Genomic DNA, 23,088 nt, shown 5'->3' on the forward strand with positions numbered 1-23,088 from the left:
GAGGCAGGAGGATTGCAAGTTCCAGGCCAGCTTGGGTAATTTAGAGGGAACCTGTCTCAAAATTAGAAACAAGATGGGTTGGGGACATAGCTCAGTGGTACAGTGTCCCAGCTTCAATACCCAGTACTGGGGAGCAAACAGTGCATGTTATATGTTCCTTAGGGCTGTTGATTTGGAAACAGTGTATTCCAACAAAGCAGATTGGAAATGGAATAATCAATAGTGTATTTTTCTGAATAAATAGTTACTGTCTCTAATATAATATGTCATACTTGTTATGAAATCTTTGTTATAGTTGTATGGTTGCTTTTTCCACATATTTAACACTTAACCTATACAGAATGTAAAATAGTGAAGGACATGATGTGGATGCATTCTTTCTAAACCTCCCAAATGCCTGTTAATAAACCATTTTTTCTTTACTCATTTTAATCACAGTGTGTAATTCAGGTGTCAAGTTATTGGTTACCTATCTTTTGGTTTGAGGGGAGTTTTGTACCTTATTTTTTAATGTTTTGTTATTGTTGCATTTCATGGATGATGGAAAGGTGGGTCTGTGACTGAACAGAAGCCTGGCGTGTGATGCTTTTGTCTGTGTGGCTAGCACAGCACTTGGTTCTCTTTGTGGAGTAGATCTGAATATTCTATCTGTGAACAGTCACACTAATTTGTGGAACTACTGTTGATGACATGCCATAATTATAAAAATGTTGCTATATAGAAACTTCCTCATGACATAATTGATATTTTTGGGAAGTAAATCAGTCTGTTCTTAGATGTTTTATTAAAAAAAAAAAAAAAACAAAAAAAAAACTGGGAGCTGGGGATGTGGTTCACTGGTAGAGTTCTTGCCTCACAAACCAAACCAAAACAGCAAAACCTGTCAGCTTCTGTTTCTGGAGTGGGATGTTATTACCCAGAATAGTATATGCCACAGGCCATGGCACTGCAGTCACCTGTCTGCAGAAAAGGAGAAACCATCTCCACAACCTCCAACAGCCTAAACAAAAAACCCTTTTTGTCTGATTGAAAGAATGGCTTTGCTGGGCATGGGGCACACACCTGTAATCCCAGTGGCTTGAGAGGCTGAGGAAGGGGGATCCTGAGTTCAAAACCAGCCTCAGTAAGTGCTAAGCAACCCAGTGAGACCCTGTCTCCAAATAAAATACAAAATGGGGCTGGGGACATGCCTCAGTGGTTGAGTGTCCAAGTTCAATCTCCAGTACAGAAAAAAAAAAAAAAAAAAAAATAGGGATGGGGCTGTGGCTCAGTGGTGGAGCACTTGCCTGGCATGTGTGAGACACTGGGTTCCATCCTCAGCACCACATAAAAATAAATAAATAAAATAAGTATAAAAATGGCTTTAAGATTTTCCTATTATTATATTTGATGTCTCACTAGGATCTTCCAGCATAGGTTAAAATCAGGCATGTTTCTTCTAGTTTTATTTTATTTTTTGTTTTGGTACTGGGGATGTAATCCAGGGGCTGTATCACTAGCCCTTTTTATTTTTTATTTTAAGATAGGGTCTCACAAAATTGCTGAGGCTGACTTTGAACTTGCAATCCTCTTGCTTTAACCTCCACTTGCTGGTATCTGACTAGAGTTCATTTTTATCTACATATTTTTGTTCTGCTACAATACTAGTGCTCTGTAGTTTTGCGTAAACATTTTTTGTTTTCACTACCTTGTTTCATATAGTAAGTGATAATTTGTTCCTTTTTGTTTCTTGTATTATAAGTAAACTTTAAGTTCTTTCTTCTTTCAAGTTCTGGCAGATTAAAAACAAACTATATTAATTTTATATTATAAAAAGTACAAAGAAAAAGACAAGTAAATCAAAATGTAGGATTCAAAATGTTTATACCATTAACATTATTAAGACCTAAAACAATGTAGAAAAAAGGTCTGATTTATTTTCATATTTATGATCAACTATTAAAATCAAGAAACCCCATATCAATATGGAAATTTTGGCTGGTGGAAGTGCTCTGGATTAGTATATGGTTGCAATTTACTTTGACATGGAGTGATGATCCAGTTCTGTAACTTGACTTATTTAGTTGTCTACAAGTACCCCTTAAATGGTCATAAAGCCCAAGATGATTGATTATCCTGGTACCTTGGGAGACGATAAGATTAAACTTAAGTTACTTTATGGGGAGAATTTTATTTCATGCTTGCGTTTTTCATGGGAAAATCAGTATTCTTTGAGATTTTAAGTCATTAAAAGTTCTTACTAACCATTAGTATACATGATTGAAAAAGGTGATATAGAGCCCAGAATGTTTAAAATAAAAATCAGTAACTCTTCCTCATTCCTTAGCATCACTCCAAAGGAAACTTTGGCATTACTGTGACTAAGTAATGTGCTTGTTTTATAATTCACTTTATGATGGATTTCTGCTCTGATAAGTGGGGATTTGGCTTCCTTACATCTACTTTCCCCATAGATAGATCATTTTTAGTTTCTCTGCAATTTATACATTAGATCTTTCTTTCATGTTTGTATAGATTGCCTCTCTTGATTTCCCAAGTAGTAATTTTTCTGCTTTCCTTTCTTTTTAAAAAATTTTTTTAGTTGTCATGGACCTTTATTTTATTTATATGTGGTGATAAGAACCAAACCCAGTGCCTCACACGTGCCAGGCAAAGTGCTCCACACTGAGCCCCAGCCCCAGGCCTCCTTCCTTCTCTATGTCCTTCTGTCATTGTCTTCCTTCCTTTTTTTTTTTTGATACTAGAGATTGAATCCATAGACTCTTTATCTTTGAGCCACATCCCCAGCCCTTTTTGTTTTTTATTTTGAGACAGGGTCTCACTAAGTTACTCAGAGCCTCACTAAGTTGCTCAGAGCCTCATTAAGTTGCTGAGTCTGGCTTTGAACTTGGGATCCTCCTGCTTCATTCAGCTTCCCAAGGTACTGGGATTACAGGTGTGTGTCACCTTGTTTGGCCCCTTCTGTGATTTCTACTTTGACATTGTCAAAGATTTTAGTATTCCTACTCAGAACTGTATTCCTTTATATGTTATGACTTGATTTTAATAATCAAAAACCAATGAGTAGTTTTTAAGTTATTGTGATTTTATGGTACATAAGCAAGCAGCGTATCCCATTTCTTTGTATTGCTTTTTGGTTTGAGTCCCTAATTGCCTTCTTCTTCTCATTTTTCACTATTCTTTCTTGTAATTTTATCAACTTTTCCATGCCAGTAGTCTTTACTACTATGATTTTGTGCATCTCAAGTATCTTCCCACCCTTTAAAGGCTTCTTTTAGCCCTTTCTTCAGATTGACTAGATGTCATCTGGAGCTGTTGCCTGCTCTTGTGCTGGACTTCTTTTGTGGTATTTGCACAATGCTGCTTCTGTTCCTAGATCTTTCTACCTTCTTGAGTTACTTCCGTGTTCTAATGAAGTATATTCTTAATGTAAATATCTAGGAGCAATATGGATAGACTTTTGAATCCTTGCTTATTGGAAAAGTCCTCATTGGCTTTTATAGTTGGTTTGTATTATTTTATCCAAACTCAGCTAAGTTGAAAGTCATTTTCCCTCGGAGCTTAGAAGCTTTGCTCCAGTATCTTTTGGTATCCATTGTTGTGGATGAGGAAAGATCTGACACAGCATGATTCTTGTTCCTTTGTGGGTGATGTCTGTTCATCATGGAAGCTCTTGAAATGGAGTTTCACAAGATAGCTAGATGTGGTTCTTTCTATTACAGTGAACTGAAGCCTCATTCTCTTCAGTTCTTAGAAATAATTTTTTTCCCCTCTTCCTCCTTTTTTAAAAATTTTTTTATTTTTTAAAGACAGGCATCTCCCTCTGTTGTTCTGGCAAACCCTGAACCCAATTTTTGTTGTTTATCTTGGTCTCAATGATATTATAGTCTTTTAATCAGATATCTACTGATCCTTGGTTATCTCTCAGAATGAGAATTAGTAGAAGGGTTCACAAGAAGCTCTTGGTGGGAATTAATGACTATCTGGCTTTACTTAGGTGGAAGCTGTTAATTATTCTGTGTTCTGACGTTTAGCCATCAGTTGTTTTATCCCAGAGGACCAGCTTCCACACCAGATTCCCTGGATATTTCTTCAGAAGAGATTGTTTCATTTTATCTTATTTTATTTTTTGGTTCCGGGGATTGAACTCAGGGCACTTGACCACTGAGCCACATCCCCAGCCCTATTTTGTATTTTATTTATTTATTTATTTATTTATTTTTTGCGGTGCTGGGGATTGAACCCAGGGCCTTGTGCATGCAAGGCAAGCACTCTACCACCTAAGCTATCTCCCCAGCCCTGTATTTTATTTAGAGACAGGGTCTCATTGAGTTGCTTAGGACCTTGCTTTTGCTGAGACTGACTTTGAACTCTTGATCCTCCTGCCTCAGCCTCCTCAGCTGCTGGGATTACAGGCATGTGCCACTGTGCCCTACTATTTTGTTTTTTAAATAATATTTTTTTCTTATTTTTAAAAAAGTTTAAAGGGTCTATTATTAAAGGAAGATAAATGTGTGTTTGATTTGCTGTTGGAGCAGTTCAAATGTGGTCCTTTCAGCTTTTAAACTTTATTACATTTTAAAAAACTATGAATATCTAGATGTTTGTTTAACCAGTGTTTTGGAATGTGTTGAGTGGAAGTGTAGAAGGAGTTTTAGGTTGTGAATGAGGTAACTGGACTTTTTTCTTTTTTTTAATGTATTTTTTGTTGTTGTTGTAGATGGACGCACCACCTTTATATTATTTATTTATTTACTTTTTTATATGGTGCTGACAGTTAAACCCAGGGCCCCACATGTTCTAGACAAGTGCTATACACTGAGCCACAACTCCAGCCCCAGTAACTGGCTTTTTAGGAAATCAAGGGCTGGGGTGTAGCTCAGTTGTAGGGTGCTTTCCTCAGTCTACATCTCAGAGGTAATTATAGGTAGCTATTTTGTACCCTTCTTGACTTTCTATTTGTAGGTACATATATGGTACTAGTAATTTTTACAGTGATAAAATAATTTAGTATATATAACTTTTGTCACTTCACAGTTATTTTGGGCATCTTTCCCTTTTAGCATTTATATAGCTATCTCATTTTCCCCCCAAACTTCATCCAGTGATATGAATCAAGTACCTACTTAATACCAAGGACTGTTTTATAGCCTTTATTCCTCCCTCCTCAGTACTGAGGATTGAACTCATGACCTTGTGCAGCACCGAGCTACATGCCCAGCCCTCCAAGGACCGTTTTAGATGGTGGAGATTCAGTGGTTTATAAGAGACTAGCCCCTGCTATCATGGAATAGCATTTCATTCTTGAGAGTGACAAAATGAATATTATTACAAGTAGCTAATTGCAGATAGTGAGAAATGCTCTCAATAAAATAAAATGTGGTAATATATTGATAGTATGTGTTAATTTTCTGAGAGATGGGGTAATGTATATTTGGCTAGGGTTGTCGTAAAGATCTGTATGATTCAGTCACATTAAAATAGACTTGAATGAAGAGGCAGTTTTGAGAAATTTTAGGAAGTACACAGTTCATTGTGAAGGATGTGAAAGAATGAGCATGTGGTGCCCTTGAGTATACCTCAAGAGACCTTCCCATCCTCTGAAATAAAAGGCTGGTGTTTTTGGCAATGAGGAGAGCTTAGATCATGTTGGGAGGTGCTCAGGGGCCTGATCGTATAGTGCCCTGCGTGCTGTGGTAAGGAGCTTGGATTTTATCAGTGCAGTGAAGATTCTGGAGGGTTGTCAACCTGGGGACCAATGAGATTGTCCACGTAATCTTGGCTGATAAGACTTAGAGCAGGATAGTGGCAGAGGAGAAAGGTGACCGTGAGTGTTTGGAAAACTACACTGGCCAGATCTGCTCAGGATTTGATGAGAGGAATCTGAAGGGAAGGAGAAATAAAGTTGCCTTCTAGATTTTTGGCTTCAGCAGCTGGGTGGATAATAGTGTCATTTAATTTACAGTTTGAGAGTCTAGTAGAGAAACAGGTTTTAACCTAGATTGGAGGCTCCGTAATTAATCATTTCCCTATTTATGCTCATTTAGTTGCTTTCAATTTTATTGCTTTGTAGTGAACATCTTTGAATATTTGTACTTGTGGAAATAGTCTAGAAGATAAATTCCTATGTATAAAATTCTCTCCCCAGAGATTATGTATATATGGGCTGATTATGTAGCTCAGTGGTAGACTCTTGCCAAGTGTGCATGAGGCCCTGGGTTCTATCCCCCAGCACCAGAAAACAAACAAAAACAAAAAAACAAAAAGTGGGTTTCAGGATTTGAAGGTGCTGACAGTTGCCCTCCAGAAGTGAGGTGTTTGTTCGAACTCTCACAGCAGGGCATGTCTTTTTCCTGATGTCCTCACCAACAGCATGTACTGATGGGAGAGGAAGGGAATGGGGTGCAGTCAGTCAGAGTTCTAATAGAATTTTTTGTTTACTAAGTCATTTAGTATCCTGTTCCCAGAACAAAATTAAGCAGTTATCTTTTAGTATCCCCAAAGTCATGCATGTCTGTAGCTGTAGTTTCTTCCAGTTACCAGTCACATAGCTGTTGGTCACTTCTTGTAGGCTTTCGTCATAATAATGAAGCCCTTCGTAATAATTATGATAATTACGTTGAAAATAAGAATGATAGATTATTTAGTATATGCCGGAAACTACTCTGTTTCATACGTACTGTATTCATTCTACAAACAACAATCTAGAAAATAGCTACAATTATTATCTTCATTTTTCATGTGAGAAAACCGAGACAAAGACTTAAACTTTTTTTTCTTTCTTTCTCAGTGGTGCTGGGGATTGACTCCAAGGCCTTGCACTTGCTAGGCAAGTGCTCTGTCACTGAGCTACACCTCCAGCCAAGCTTCTGCCAATTTTTTGATTGTCTTTTCATTTTTATCTATTTTTTTTCTTTTTGTCTCAGAGCATTTCTTTCTTGTAAGCACTGTTGTTTGAATACCTTTTGTCTGTCTTTGTGGGTCTTGACCCAAACACTAAATAAGTGGCAGAAATAGGCATAAATGGGATAAAGAACATGTTGCAGAACGTGCTTGGTGAGGCAGGATGCGCTTGGTTTTGGCTGGTATGTTTGTAGCATGTGGGGGTTGCTCATTAGAAGTGCTCAACTTCAAACTCTAGCCTGCCCCTTAGTAACCACTGGATTTGGGGCTGGTCATTGGGCTTTGTGACAGTTTCTCAACTTTAAAAGGGGCTGGCACTAGCGCCTATTCTGTGAGGCTGTTGTGGGCAGTGAGTAGTGCATGTGAAAGTGACCACCAGAGGGCCCAACCAGGTACCACCTCGTCAGGAGCAGTGACAGTGCTGCTGGTCAGGGAGCGGTCCTGTCCAGCACTCGGAGCACGTGAGGAATAATGGGGAACACAGACTGTCGCACTTTTACTGAATTGTCTGTGTTTGTGTATTAAAGAAAAACAGTGCCTCTTGTGTTTAGTGAGTCATGTTAAATGGGATGTTCATGTACCAACTTTTAAGGTTTTGCTGAGTGATGTTATTTCATGGTTATTTTAATTTACATGCATTATAATTGAGTCAAATTGAGTATATTGGCTCTGGTTTATAGTATATTTCCACTGGTTTTATTTGTTTATTTTTCCCTGCAGACTGCCTGCATTGTCCTGTGTTGGGTATCTTGGCTTCCAGTGATGGATCTTTAATTATAATGGCCTAAATATTAAGTAATATTTTACCTCATGTGTTCAGAAGACCAGGTATAATTCTGTGACCCAGTTAAATTGTCAGGGATCTAGATGCTTTTCCCTTTTCTGCTTTTTTCATCCCCAGCTTGTTGTTGATGGTTGCTGGATAAATGGTTTAATTACTCAGCACCTACAGTTTGCCAGGCAGCGTTCTATGGCATGGAAGTGCAGCAGCAAGCAAAACAGTGCTTGGCGGGACGAGGGCAAGACCGCTCGACAAGTAGATAAAATTTATAGTATGTCAGGAATTGTTAAGTATCGTGGAGAAAAAGGGAGCAGCGAGGGGGTGGGAAGGGTATGTTGGGTCATTAAAATGGGGCAATGGAGGGACCCCAAGGAGGTGACAGTGGAGTAGAGTCTTCAGGAAAGAGTGCAGAGGCAAGGCCGAAGGCATTTGAGACACACAGCAGTGCGTGCAAAGGCCCTTCTGCTTGGCTTATTCACGGAACTGAACGGAGAGCCCTTGTTGTAGGAGACTTGAAGGGTGAGTCAGGGACATAACAGGAGTCGATGGCGCAGGGCCTGGCGGACTGTCAGGAGGTCTTCAGTCTCACTCTGGTGTAGGACTTTGAGCAGAAGAGTGACCATACTAAAGGCTCGGAAAGGCTTTTACTGACGGTTCCGTTGAGACTAGAGGAGATAATGGCAGACGGAGCAGCCAGGTGAGGGATGATTTAGAAGAAGAGAGGAACCAGAGAAGTGCCAGTGATTCTGCGTGTTCTCGGGTAGAGCCAAAAGGATCCACTGAAGGATTGGATGGGGGCATGATAAAAAGGGGTTCATGGTTCACGCCAGATTTCGTTTGGAATAAAGAGCTCTCCTGGAAGCCCTCAGCAGTTTTCCTCACTGTAGTTATTGGTCATACAGCCATGTCCTGGTGTAAGTGACCCTGGGAAAGCAAGGGTCTGTCCTTTCAGCTTCACACTGGGAAGGGACTCCGACCACAGGAACAAGTCATTGCGGGAGGAGGACTATTGGTTAGGTGACTAATAGTGACTTCTGTCCCTTTTTCTGTTGGGTTGGTTGTCATCCTTCTAGAAAATAAGTAGTAGTTGTTGTAATGGATTCAAATATTTCTAAGCCATAAATTTTTCCCTCTGAGACCAGTTTGTAAATTCTGAAATAAACAAGTCTTTCAAAGTTTATTTGTAGGGCCAGGCAACTGCAGAATCCCTTGCATAGTTTATAATTAGTTTTTCCTACTCTGTGTGCAAGTGTCATTTTAACCTGAGTAATGACTAGTCATTCTTTTTTTCCCAATTAAAAAATATCGTTTAATAAAGTATTACAAAGAACAAGATTTTATGGATGTATTAAACTATTAGTTTGTTCTAAAGTATATTCTTTAAAATTCACTGTACTCACAAATATTTTCATTTGACATAACCAAGAAAGATTTTTTTACTCTGCTTACCAAGTATCAAACAAGTTGGGACTGTTAAGGATCAGCTATAAGAACAGTAGTAATGTTTTACTAGGTAAAATGAAGACTACCAGTATTGAAATTCTGTCTGTCAGTTCCTAGAACATATGAAAAGAAAGCCTTCAGAAAGTCAAATTTTAAAAGTCAAAAACCAAACTAACATGTCTATATAATGAACTATTTATTTGTGTTAATTTTTAAAGCATGAAAATAACTTGTCTTCAAATAGAAAGGTGTACATGATCTCAGTTCAGCATGCCTTTTTATTTTTTATTTTTATTTTTTAAATTTAAATTTTTTTATTCATTATACACAAATAGGATACAACTTTCATTTCTCTGGTTGTACATGAAGTAGAGTCGCACCATTTGTGTAATCATACATATACATAGGGTGATGATGTTTGTCTCATTCCATTATCTTTCCTTCTCCTCAATTTCCATTTTCATCTTAATTATGTGAGAGCTTGCACGTCTTAGGTAATATTTTAGATGGTAGTAACTAGTCATGTTTTAAAAAATACATGTGTGTGTGTTTGTATTTATTTATTATTTGATGTGGTGCTGAGGATCAAATCCAGTGCCTCATACATGCTAGACAAGCCCTTTGTGACTGAGCTACAACCCCAGCCCCGAAAGTCACTCTGTAAAACCACCACTGTGCGTCTGGTAGGGGCAGCAGTGTTTTCTGCCTCTGCACCTTCAACCTCTCTGTTGTTACTATCTTCCAGCAGTAGGGATGTACAGTTTCACCTGAGGCAAATTCTAAAGGGAGGGTTTCTTTTTAGTTTCTTCTGGCTTATCTCTTCAGTAGTTATTCACCATTGACTTTTCTTCTTCCCCCCCTTTTCCTTCTCCAAAAAGACTGATAACTGGGTATAGCAAAGGACTTTTGTTTCATTGCATCTGTATTTTATCTGTCCTACATCCTTTGGTGGTGGGAGGGAGGCAGTGTGTTCTTTTCTTTTTTAGTTGTAGATGGATATAGTACCTTTATTTAATTTACTTTTTATGTGGTGCTCAGGACGGAACCCAATGCCTCACATGTGCTAGGCAAGTGCCCTAGCTGAGCCCCACCCCGCCCCGCCCCAGAAGTGTGTTTTTCAGGCTTTGGGTGGGCTTTCTCATGAGACTCCTGCAGTGCCTTTGTGCCTCAACTCCACTGCTGTCCAGCTGTTGGGACCTCACACACTTAAGTGCATGATCCCATTCCTGTCCTATTGGGGAGGGTATTCACGTAAATATCAGGAGATGTTGCTTCTTGGAGGTGAGCAGATTGGCAGTTCTGATACCACAGCCGGCAGATTTCCTTACCCCCAGCCTTTTCTGAGTTGATGCAGTAGGCTGCTAAGCACAGTGCTTTGACACTTAGGGAAGATGATGCATAGTTCCCACCTGTGGCCAAGGGTTGGTTCCTCACTAGCTGATGAGTTTTGGGAAGTAGCTGTAAATTACTGTAAAGGTTATTTTTTTCCTCCTCAGACTAGACATTTCATTGTTAAGAAATTTTGAGTGTAAGACCTGGGGCCATGCCGACAGTTGTGTGGGTGCTCTGAGGCCTTTCCGGTTCTTTCCTGCTGTAGATGCACAGGGCTGTGGGCCCAGACAGGTAGAGTACAGGTAGGTGAGACACACACTTTCTGTTTTAATTCATTAAGTGTAGCCAAAAGGGAAAATTAATTGGAAGCAAGTAAAAATAAATATAGTTCTCTTTTTTTAGAGTGCTGATTTTAATGTACTTGGTAGACTAGTAATTCTGAGTTCCAAGTTCTGTGTGGAAAGTACTCAGTTGAGGTTTGTACCACAAATCTGAGTAGGGCTACCACATTGTCAGGCAGTATTTGTTGAGAATCTGTTGTTACAAGGCTCAGAATGAATCCATGTGTCCTTATGTCCTTTCTGTGTGGAATCCTTTTTTGGGAAGAGTTGAATGTAGATTCACAAGGAAAATCACTTTAGTATGCATTATATACAGCGTATTCTTTTTGATCAAATTTGCCTAGAGGAATGTTTTTCCAGGAGAAGTGGTGTTGTACAATGATGAATAGAGTAAATTTTAATTTGGGGCGGGGGTCCTGGTACTTGAACCCAGGAACATTGTTTTTATTCTTATTGAAGTTTGTCACAGACCAAAATTAAGATGCTTAAATATTTCCTTATATTAGCCCTGCAATACGATTTGCCTTTATGACTCAGTTAGATTTATAGGGTAGTTATCATACCTCACATTGCAGATTTGAAAAGACCACATAGTGGACACTGGGTGCAGTGGTGCACCCCTATAATCCCAGTGACTAGGGAGGCTGAGACAGGAGGATTTCAAGTTCAAAGCCAGTCTCAGCAACTTAGCAAGGCCTTAAGCGTCTTAGTGAGACCCTGTCTCAAAATAAAAAGGACTGAGGATGTGGCTCAGTGGTAAAGCACCCCTGGGTTAAAATCCCCTAATACCATAAAACAAACAAAAAAGATAAAAAACTACATAATAATGTAAATGAGTGTTTGCTGATAAAACTAGGAATTAAGTGACAGAAGAAATGGGGTGAGAAAGGTGTTCTGGAAGTGGGGCATTGCTGGACTTATTTGTAAAGTGTTCAGTGTTAACAAAAATGCAATCTGCTGTATGCCATAATTCTCACATGGAATGTTACCTTGCCTAGAGATAATTGTGGTTCTCAAGTAGTTGTCCCTAAACTTTGAGTCATGTGACACATCAGTAAGAATCTGAAACCATATCCTAACATATATATCCTTTTCATTTTTCTTTGAAAATAAATTGTATCTGTTTGCAGGGCCTGGTGGCATATGCCTCAAATCCCAGCAGCTTGGGAGGCTGAGGCAGGAGAATCAAAAGTTCAAAGCCAGCCTCAGCAACTTGGTGAGGTCCTATGCAACTTAGTAAGAACCTGTCTCTAAATAAAATATAAAAAAGGGCTGGAGATGTGGCTCATCGGTTAAGCATCCCTGGGTTCAATCCCTGATACAAAACGAAACCAAACAAAACAATAAGTTGCATCTGTTTATCACACTCAGTCCCTATATTATATTAGGAAAATTTACTTTTATGCTTTTTTAAATTTGTTTTTTATTTTTACAGTCTGCATTTTGATTCATCGTACACAAATGGGGTGCAACTTTTTCATTTCTGTGGTTGTACACAATGAAGATTCACGCCATTCTTGTAATCCTACATATACATAGGGTAATACTGTCTGTCTCAGTCTACTATCTTTCCTTCCCCCACCCTGCCCCATTTTCCTTTACACCATCCAAAGTTCCTTCATCCCCCTCAACTCTCGCCCTCCTTATGTATCGTCATCCACTTTTCAGAGAAAACATTCAGCCTTCGGTTTTTTTGGGCTTGGCCTGTTTCACTTAGCGTGATATTTTCCAACTTTATACATTTACCAGCAAATGCCATAATTTTATTCTTTTTGGCTGAGTAATATTTCATTGTGTATATATACCACAGTTTCTTTATCCACTCATCAATTGAAGGGCATCTCGATTGGTTCCACAATCTGGCTATTGTGAATTGAGCAGCCATGAACATTGATGTGGCTGCATTACTGTAGTATGCTGATTTTTACGTCCTTTGGATATAAACTGAGGAGTGGGATAGCTGGGTCAAATGGGAGGTCCATTCCAGATTTTCTGAGGAATCTCCATACTGCTTTCCAGAGTGGCTGTCCCAATTTGCAACTCCACCAGCAATGTATGAGTGTGCCTTTTCCCCACATCTATGCCAACACTTATTATTGCTTGTGTTCTTGATAATAGCCATTCTAATTGGAGTTAGATGAAATCTTAGGGTGATTTTAATTTGTATTTCTCTCATTCCTAGAGATGATGAGCACTTTATCATATATTTGTTGTGTGGAAATTTAAGTGTCTTTAGACTGTTGCTCTGAAAGGAGCAAGCTCTGTTGTTATAAAGGAGCTTGTAACTGTTCCTTTTCCTTTTCTGACTATTAGGTTATGTGAAGTGTAGAAGAATGGAATAGAATGAGTAAGTAATCTTCGAGTCCTCAGAGGTCAATGAAGTGGCATTCAGTGAGCAGCACAGCTTCTGGTCTGCTGGGTTGTGGAGTGTCTCACTAGGCTCAGGTGTGCCTGTTCTCTTCAGTCACTTTCATGTCCACCACTTAATCCAAGCCTTCATGATAAAGGAGGCTAGCACATTAACTTGCATAAGTGATAAAACCAGGGCTTTCCAGGTCTCTGTCTCACGGTCTTTGTTTTTCCTTTTATGTCCCTCTCTTTTTGAGAAGCCTTAACATCTAGTTATGGGGGCTAGAAAAATATACACAAGACAGTGTGTTAAGGAGGAGGTTCTAGGTTGCTTGGGAGTAGTGACTATAGTTCTTGAGTCATGACTGTCTGGGGGATCCAGGCAGCATGTTGTACAGCATGTTTTTAATAAATGCTTGTTACTTGGGGGCCTTCAGTATCAGTGTCGTATTTTAAGACAAATGGACTTGGGTTTGAGCTTCCACTCTTTTGACTTCCAAGCACGTAAACTTGACCACTTACTTCATCTCTCCATGTTTCAGTTTCTTTATCTGAAAATGGGAATAATATTAATTCCTGTCCCATCAAATTGTCAAGATGCAGTGGTGATGTATTAAAAACACCTGAAGCACACCATGTGGCTGGTGGTTTGTAGTTGCTGTAATGACCCTCCTTACTGCAGCCCAAGGCTCGCCCCTCACATCCTCGTGTGTGCTTTGTGACTTACTTCTGGATCTCCAGGGGCTTTTTTTTTTTTTTTTTTTTTGTAGATGGACACATACCTTTACTTTATTCATTTTTATGTGGTGCTGAGGATCAAATCCAGTGCCTCACATATGCTAGGCAAGCGCTCTACCACAGAGCTACAATCCCAGCCCCAGGGGCATGTTTAATAAAGTACTGTTCTCTAGTTTCCTTGTAGAATGGGTGAAATTTTAAAATAGCTATTTTAACATAGTATTTTATTTCAAATGATAATAATAAAATAATGCTTTTTTTGTTTTTCTTTAGTGGTCAGAGTCAGGCATAGTGATAGGTAGGATATTATGTATTTTTATAACTTTTAGGTTTTAAAATATAGATCAGCATAAAGATAAATGAAAAGGCCCACAATCCCACTGTTACATAATGCCTGCTAGTGTCAAAAAGGTCCACACGTTTGACCAGGAAATTTAAATACCACACAGGAGAAAGCATCTTTTGTTCACTTGCTAGGGCCGCTATAACAAAATACCACAGACTGGGTGACTTAAATAGCAGAAACTTACTTTCTTATCTTGGTGGCTAGAAACCCAAGACTGAGGTGCCAGCATGATTGGCTTCTTTCTGGCCCTCTTTGCTTGACTTTCAGGTGGCAGTACCCTCACTGTGTGCTCATAGGCCTTCCCTCTGAGTTGCTGAGTTCAAATCTCCTCTTTTATAAACACCAGCCACACTGGATTCGGGTGTGCCCCAACAATGCTTAGTTTCCTCCATATAGACCACCTCCAAGTAAAGTCACATGCTGAAGGGTTGGGTGACTCTTGGGATACAATGCCTTATTCTCACAACCACATACAGTTTTATTTATTTGTTTCCAGAAAAATTCCTGTCAGTAGAGCAGTGGACTGTGAATTTGTATGATTAGGGATGATTAAATTAGTTTATTTGGATTCACTGTAAATAGTACGGATAGCAGCAAGAAATTTACTATAGAATTGTACCAAGTTGAGGAAATCAGCCTGTGTGGATGCACACATGGCGTGTGTGTGTGTGTGTGTACATAAACACCAGTGTATCACAGCCTCTGTGTTATGGCTCAGATCGCGAACGTCCCCAGAGGCAGTGCTCAGGTGGGCTTCGGGCATGTGGTGGGATCATGAGGGCTCTGATCTCTTCATTTGAAGCATTGTTGAGGGTTCATAGTTGAAGGGATGGCGGGAGGTGGTGGGAGTGTAGGAAGAGGGCCAAGGTGGAGGCAGAGGGGCAGGCAGGGGCATATCTTGTCCCTGGCTCTGCTCTCTCCCTCTCTCTCTGCTTCTCTGCTGCCACAAATGAACAGGTTTGCTTTGCCACACCCTCCGCCATGATGACAAAGGGAGCAGCACATGTAAGGGAAAAGAGTTTCAAAGGGGTGACAGGTGGTTGAATAAGGTCAGTGTGAAATGTGGAGAGGAAGAGGCATTCTGAGCCTTCCTGTTACACAGAAGTAGGGCTACTGTAACAAAGTGCCACAAACTGCATGACTTAAGACAATACAAGTTTATTCTTTTACAGTCTGGAGGTTAAAAAGTGTCTAGAGTGAAATTGTTGGCAAGATTGGTTCCATCTGAAAATTCTGAGGCTCTGTTCAGTGCCTGTCCTGTTGCTTCTGGTAGTTGCCAGCCTTCCTTGGTGTACCTTTGCTTCCAGGTGCATGATCCAGTCTCTGCCACCTTTGTCAGATGTCCATCTTCCCTGTGTGCTTGTATTCAGATTTCCCTCTTATGATGGATTTAGGGGTCATCCTATTCCATGATGACCACATCTTAACTTTATAAATCATCAGTGACCCTGTTTCCAAAAAGGTCACATTTCTTAGATTCTGGATGGACATGAATTTTGCAGGTACACTGTTAAACAGTAGTTTTAGAATGTGAATAAATATCATGCATCATCTAAAGTTGTGTAGAAAGTTTTACTCATGGACTTGTTAAAGTAGACTCTTTAGCATTTTTTTTTAAAAAACCTATTCAGGGCTTACGTCTCTGTGATTAAAATTTCTTAGTGTTATGGTTTGGATGTGAGGTGTTCCCCTAAAGCTCACGAGCGCAAGAAGGTTCAGAGGAGAAATGATTGGGTTGTGAGAGTCTTAATGCTATCAGTGAATTACCCCCCCCCCCCCAATAGGGATTAGATGAATGGTGACTGAAGTGGTAGGTAGGAGTTGGGCATGGGGCATGGCTTTGGGTGTATATTTCGTATCTGGAGAGTGGAGTCTCTACAGTTTTCCTGATCACTGTGGTGTGAGCTGCTTCCCTCTGCCACTCTCTCCTGTCATGATGTTCATCCTCACCTCAAGCCCTGAGGAATGGAACCAGCCTTCTGTGGACTAAGACCTCTGAAACCGTGAGCCCTCAAATAAACATCTTCTCTTCTACAGTTGTGCTGCTCAGATCCTTTTAGTCACAGCAGTGAAAAACCTGACTAAAACACTTAGTAATTTTTAAAATTGTGAATTTTAAATTCAGGTAAAATTGGCATTTAGATGAAGTTGAAATCAGTCTCAGATGAAGTCCTGTCTAGATTAATAAATCTGAGTTATGAATTAATGTTCTCAATTTTATTATTTCTCTGCATATGGATACCATTGTTAGAGTTTCTGTGGTGTGTGTGTGGGGGGTGTGTATTGAATGTGTTTTCAGAGGTGGAGGGGTAGATTTTTGTCATGTCTTTCTTTTTAAATGTATGTATGCCAGGCCTCATTCAGGTTTTTCTGCTGTAGTATAGACCAACGCTGTCTAAAACTTTCTACTGTTTTGGAGATAGTCTATGTTTGTGCTCTCCAGTGGACCAACAGAAGTATATGGCTAGAAGTGCTATGGGATTGAGTTTCTATGGCTGTTGAACTTAACTGAAATTTAAATAGCCATGTGTAGCTAGTGGCTGTTCTGTACTTCTTCCCTTTTCTCTCTCTTCAATCTTGCTTCCCCCTGAATAGTCACTGTTATTAGTTTGGTGTATATCCTACTATTTTTTCCTATTTATAAGAAATAGTGTTAAAAAAAAACGTGACCACACTCTGTACTTTAATCTACAGCTTGCATTTTTCATTTTGATGTATTCTGAACATCTCCCTGTAGAACTCCTTCATCCCTTTTAATGACTGCTTAGTACTGTAACCTGGATGGTTTTCTCTGTCTGCATTTTTCTTTATTATTAAATAGTTTTTATTCTGTTTTAGTGTAAGGTATGTATTAATTCAGTTATCAAATATGGAAGATCATTAATTTCCAATTAAAATCTAGTAAATAAAAGTGGACATTACTCATTTTAAGATGTGAACCTCTTATTATACTTAATTAAATAATTGGTATTAGTTTACCTTTTTTTTATTAAAATTCACTTTATTTTCTCTGGAATCAAGCACTAGCTACCAGTTTCAGCAAGATTTTCTTTTTGTGTGTGTGCCTTCCAAATGTTAGCACAGCTAGCAATGCCTTAAAATAATCAAATAATAAGCTAGGCCCAGTGGTTATGTCCACATCTAGATTTAGGTGATCAGGAACTCTTATTTGATTGCTTTAGTTTTTAGTTCTCCAAATGCGCAAGAGCTGAGAGGCTCCTGCTGCCCCCACGAAGAAATGAACAGCTAACAGACTCCAATTTTTTGGTATAATTACAAGTGAGTATCTTGACCAAATAAACCCTGTGGCCATCAAAACAGCAGATTGAGCTGTGCTGAGTTTTTCTGCAGGTCTGGCCATATCAGCCAACCCAGCACATACCAACCCCCATTTCATAATTGGAGCCCAGAAAAAAACTGTTCTGGGGCCTGCCAGCTGATTGTACAGCGGCCGCAGCTTCTCCGGCAGCATCCGCTCCACCTTATCCAGGAGCCGGTGGCAGCTGGCCCGCAGGCCGCGGGCACTCAGCGATCGCGGGCAGCGGGGCTGGAGCGCCGTGGGGCCTGGTCTCCGGCTGGCTGGCGGCGAAAGGCAGCGAAAGGCAGCTGCCACCTTCCCTGCCGTGGAGCCTCGCGGCCGCCTCTGCCCACGCCTGGCGCAGTCGAAGCGGGCGGGGGCTCGTTTACTTTCTTAAATCTTGGCTTAGTCTTGCTTCCCTCATCCTTGTCATTTCCTGTGAGTTTATCTTTCTTTCATTAAAAGAAACTCATCAGAGTTTGCTTTTTTCCAATGAAACTTGGTTTTGAGTGATAGTACTAAATTCTAACAATCAGGCAGGTAGCTTTTCTTCTGCTGCTTTGTAACCATTCTTGGATTAATCATGTTTTTTATAGGGAGGGGAGTGGATGGATGTGGAAAGGAATGTGTAAAATGTACTTTCTTTGTTTCAAATAATAAGGGGGCTGAGATTAGATTGAACCATATGAAATTGCCCCCTTTTAAGGGTAAAAACAGTCAAATGTTGGCTATTGAAGTTTTTCAGCTCACACAGGAAGCCTTAATTCAAGAAACTGGTGGGGAAGCAGTAAGTAAACTGAGTAAACTGATCTCCTGTAGGGAGGTACAGTTGAAGGTTGTACATTAGTTTAGGGTTCCATTCCTGGAGGAGGTTAAGGACTACATTTTATAGTTAATAATTTTTCCTGAGTCATGTATTTTTCATAGTACGTCATTGTTTTATGACATTATAACTTGAATTTTCAATCCATCAGAAAGTTTATCATACACAAACAAATGGGTTTAAAAAACATTTTAGGCCTGGGAATATAACTCAGTGGCTTGCCAGTATGTACTTAGCATGCTCTTTGAGTTCAATCCCCAGCAGTCCAGGAGCCTTCCACCTTGTGGATACTAGTAACCCCCCCAGATGTTCAAATTCCTTATAAAAATGATCTTCTATTTGCATATAACTTACACCTATATGCTTTGTTTTTTGAGAAAGGGTCTTACTGTGTTACCCAGGGTGGTCTCAAACTCCTGGACTCAAGCCATCCTCCTCCCTTGGCCTTCTGAATAACTGGGATTACAGGTGTGTACCACACATCCTGAGCATCTGTGCCCTTTAAATCATCTCTGCAGTACTTACAACACATAATGCAATGTAAATACTATGAAAATAGTTGACATAATGTATTGTTTTAGGGAATAATGATAAAAAATGTCTACTTGTTCACTACAGATACAGGTTTTGGTGTCCCTACCTTAATGATTTCAGTCTGGCTGGTTGAATCCATGGTGTTTGACCTGAGGATACACAAGGCTAATTGTACTTCATTTTGAATTCTAGGAATTTTGGATTATCTTTACCATAACTTTGCCCCAGTTCTGTTAACATGGGCAATAAAATAGTGTTCTTTGTTTCACTACCATGCAGTTGTGTGAAATTCTAGTTTAAGGAACATTTATCTTCATAAATTTAATTACAATAACTAACTCTGGGCTCTCAATAGATGCCATTTTGATGAAAGTGCTATAATAAATTAATGAATCTAGATTAGTGATTAGGACATGGTAAGACCTTTGACAAATGTCCTTTGGTTTTGAACTGCCCTTTTCTCCTGAGGGCCTTGAAACATTTGAGAGTGGAGACTAACAATAGTCCCATAAACATGATAAAATTTGAACTCAAAATGAGAACTACTTTAAAATTCGAATACATTGGTTTTTCTAATAAAATCAGTTATTCGTTAGGTTAGAATTCAGTTTCACAAAAAAGGATGTGCTTGGTTTTACAAGTTACCAAAATTCCCTGATTAGGACATACTTAGCTTTTTCACGATTATGCATGTATTTAAATATATTTATTTGCTACATCTACAGATAGAATCAGTCAAGTCATATATTCATTTTAAAGCTTTACAATTTTTAACCCCAACCTGGATAGTTCACTTTATAACATGAGAATTTAGGATTTAATCACGTTACATGACTTTAAATCACAGATGTGTCTTTATTTTAAAGTATTTTGTATTCTGAAAGAATACACATCCATCATAAATGCCACTGCAGCAGAAGATAGAAGTCTGAAGCTCAGTTCTGCTCCCAGCGGTGATCACTGAGAACTTGCTTATATTTCTTTTCAGTTGTTGGTTTGTTGCTAGGATGTGTTTATATGCATGGAAAAAAATATGTAGACATAGATGTGTTTATATGTTTTTTGAAAACAAGTGGAATTGCAGTATTGTAAATTCTGTGTTTTAATAGTATGCTATACCTCTTTTAATAGGTACATCTTAATAACGTAGGTGCAGTTCAATGAGTGAAATAAAGTAATTTTTTCATTTATTGTATCCTGTTTGAAAATTACTCATACTATAAAATTTTGTTATCTGTTTGTCAATAAGTAGGAATGGCTCAAATAAAATCAAACAGAAGTTGGATTAAATTAATTAAAACTTGTGGGTTCATGGCGCATGCCAGTAATCCCAGCTACACAGCTGACTGAGGTGGTTAAGTTTGAGCCTAGCCTTAGCAATTTAGTGAGACCCTGCCTCAAAACCAACCAACCAACCAGCCAGTCGCGGAGGACTGGGGATACAGCTCAGTAGTAGAGCATTCCTGGGTTCAGTCCGTAGTACCGCAAACAGCAAAACCAAACCAAACCCTTGTATCATTACCTGACTGTTTGTAAGGGTGAGGAAATGTGGCCTCTTTAAAAATGTCTTATGGTCTTTAAAAAATATCTTATTCTGACGCATCTCTTATCTGTGGTAGAGCCTCACTTGAACTTTTGGGGGCTATTTATCTTGTTCTACTTTAACAGTGTTCTGTGGTTATTCTTGTGGCATACTAGCATGACATTTTTCAGGATACTTAACAAAGTTCTGCATTCAGAGTGTCCACCATAAGTTAGAAATCCTGGGTCCACTTGCTGTTTTTATCTGGGAAGATACTTGGGAACTTGGGTTCTATAGTAACCCAGTGCTGGTTCAGATCCTGAATCCACCTCCGAAACATTTTCTTTGACCTCCCTGTGCTTCAGTTTTCTCTTCTGTGAAATGGGAATGATAGTTGTGTGCTGAAAGTGACGAATGGTGCTGCTGTTAGTCGAAGCTCTGCTGGCTGAGGTCTCCTGCCTACCATGTTAGCAGCTCAGTCCAGTGCTTTGGGGGACAAGGCCTGGGAGAGGTAAAGAGGTTTCTGTTTTTTGCACATTTCATTGTCTAGTACTCAGTCACATGGAAGGGAAGTTGGGAAATGCAGTCTAGCTGCATGCCCAGAAGGAAAGGAAGAGCCAACCAGTCTGCCACAAGTGCTTGGCACAGAGCCTGGCAGATGGTTCTGAAATCCTTAAGCGAGTCAGTTCACCTCTCAGGGGCTGTGTTTCTGTCTTAAAGTCGGGATCATGGGAATTTACATGATGCTGTTGTAGGAGAACTGTATATTATAACCATCATAACTGATTTTAATTCTTAGAAAATTTCCTATAAAGGCTACAATTGTTTTTTTCTCACAATGTGAGGAAACTAAGGTTCATGAGTCCTGGAGCCTGAGTGTGGAGCAGCAGTCTTCGTCTTCATGCATGCGACACTTGGATGCTGCTGAAGGTGCTGTGCAAGCCTGCCTTCACTTAGCTCTGTTTGTGCGCTCATCCAGAATTTTTCCTCTTCTGGGGCCCTTTATTCAGCAGAGGTCTTCTTTGTGCTAAAATAACAAAGTAAATTCTTTCACATTGCTTTGATTTCCATCTGTGTTCTTTTTCCTTCCATATACCTTGGTGTTCAGAAGATTGTGGTTCCTCTTTTTCCCTTTCTCCTCCCATTTTAGAAAACTTTGTATTTTTTAAGAAGAGTTGCCATATGCAAATAATGGACCCCTGAGTACAGTAGTGAGAGCATGCCCTGCCTTGTTCCATTTGTGATTTTACCCTCCTGTGTTAGTTTGAAACAAATTCCAGGCATAATATTGTGTTTTCATTTAAAATACTTGAGAATTTAAAGACTCTTTAACACCAACATCATGTTTAAAAATAATTGATAGTGGGACTGGGGATATAACTCAGTTGATAGAGTGCTTGTCTCACAGCATAAGGCCCTGGGTTTAATCCCCAGCACTGGAAAAAAAAAAAAAATTAAATCCATAATATAAAATATCAGTGTTCATATAAATAATTGTCTTAATTTCTTTAATATTTTGTTTCAATTAGGATTTGAATAAGGCCTACATATTTTGATTAATACTTTCTTAAGTAGGTTAGTTACTACCTTCCTTTTTATTCTTATAACTTGTTAAAGAAAGGTTCATTTGTCCCATGGAGTTTCCCATAGTCTGGATCTTTCTGACTCTGTACTTGAGGTTTAACATCAGACCTATCCCTGGTGTTGTCTTTCTCTGTTGTCCATGTTTCCAAATGAGTAATTTAGAACCAGAGGCCTATGTGCATTGGTTCATAGGATTCTAAAGTGATGATGCCCTAACATTGTTATTCCTGCATTTTATTCATTAGGATACTATTTTACAAAGAGAAAAATCAACATCATCTCTTATTTCATTGTCCAATCAACTTTCTGGTGTGTTTGATCCTTGCTCCTTTACTTTCTAAAAACATTTTTTGGTATTGGGGAATTGAACCCAGGGAGCCTTAACCACCAAGTCACATCCCCAGCCCTTTTTATTTTATTTTATTTTATTTTTTGATACAGGACAGGATCTCACTAGGTTGCTTTAGGGCCGTGGTAAGTTGATGACACTGGCCTCAAATTTCTGATCCTCATGCTGTTGCTGGGCTTACAGGTGTGTACCACCACACCTGGCTCTCACTTATTTTTTAGTATAATCAGTTGGTTCACTAGCATTTTCCAACTGCGATTAGTGCCTTTTCTTATTCTGATTTTCTGTCACCATGACTCTAGAATGAAGCAGAGGAGACATGAACCTGAGCAGTCAACGTCTGCAGTAGAACTCCACTCCCCGCCTTTCTGGTTTCTGATGCCCTTCACATCTGTCTCTGCTGTGTCCACCACAAACCAGCCACATAGCCTGTGTCATGTGGTGATACATGCGCTGCTAGGGTTTCTAGGACTCCTGTTCTTCTCCATAGCCTTTCATCATCAGTCATTCCTAGGGTTTCTGGTCCTAGCCAGTGTCAAGATGAAACTCCTTAGTTAGCTGGTACTACTTGATTGCTGGACAGTGAGGTAGTATTCTTGCATGCCTACTGAAAATGTTTTCCCTAGATGCATCAAACCAAGGTTGCTTAGGTTTTAGAAGGCTGCCATTCAACTGTAAATAGCCCTTAAAAATGTTTCTTATATCACAAAAAGTTTAGCTAAATTTTAAATATTCATCAACAAAA

General features: G+C 39.3%; 1 protein-coding gene across 18 annotated transcripts in view; it reads left to right on the top strand.

Moving 5' to 3' along the window:
- The window catches only part of Kmt2c (lysine methyltransferase 2C), a 268,206-nt gene that overhangs the window by 23,008 nt on the left and 222,110 nt on the right, over window positions 1-23,088 (top strand). The gene's annotated exons all lie outside the window — the stretch shown is intronic.

Source organism: Sciurus carolinensis, chromosome 8 (genome assembly GCF_902686445.1).
Source record: "Sciurus carolinensis chromosome 8, mSciCar1.2, whole genome shotgun sequence".
NCBI classification, from domain to species: Eukaryota; Metazoa; Chordata; class Mammalia; order Rodentia; family Sciuridae; genus Sciurus; species Sciurus carolinensis.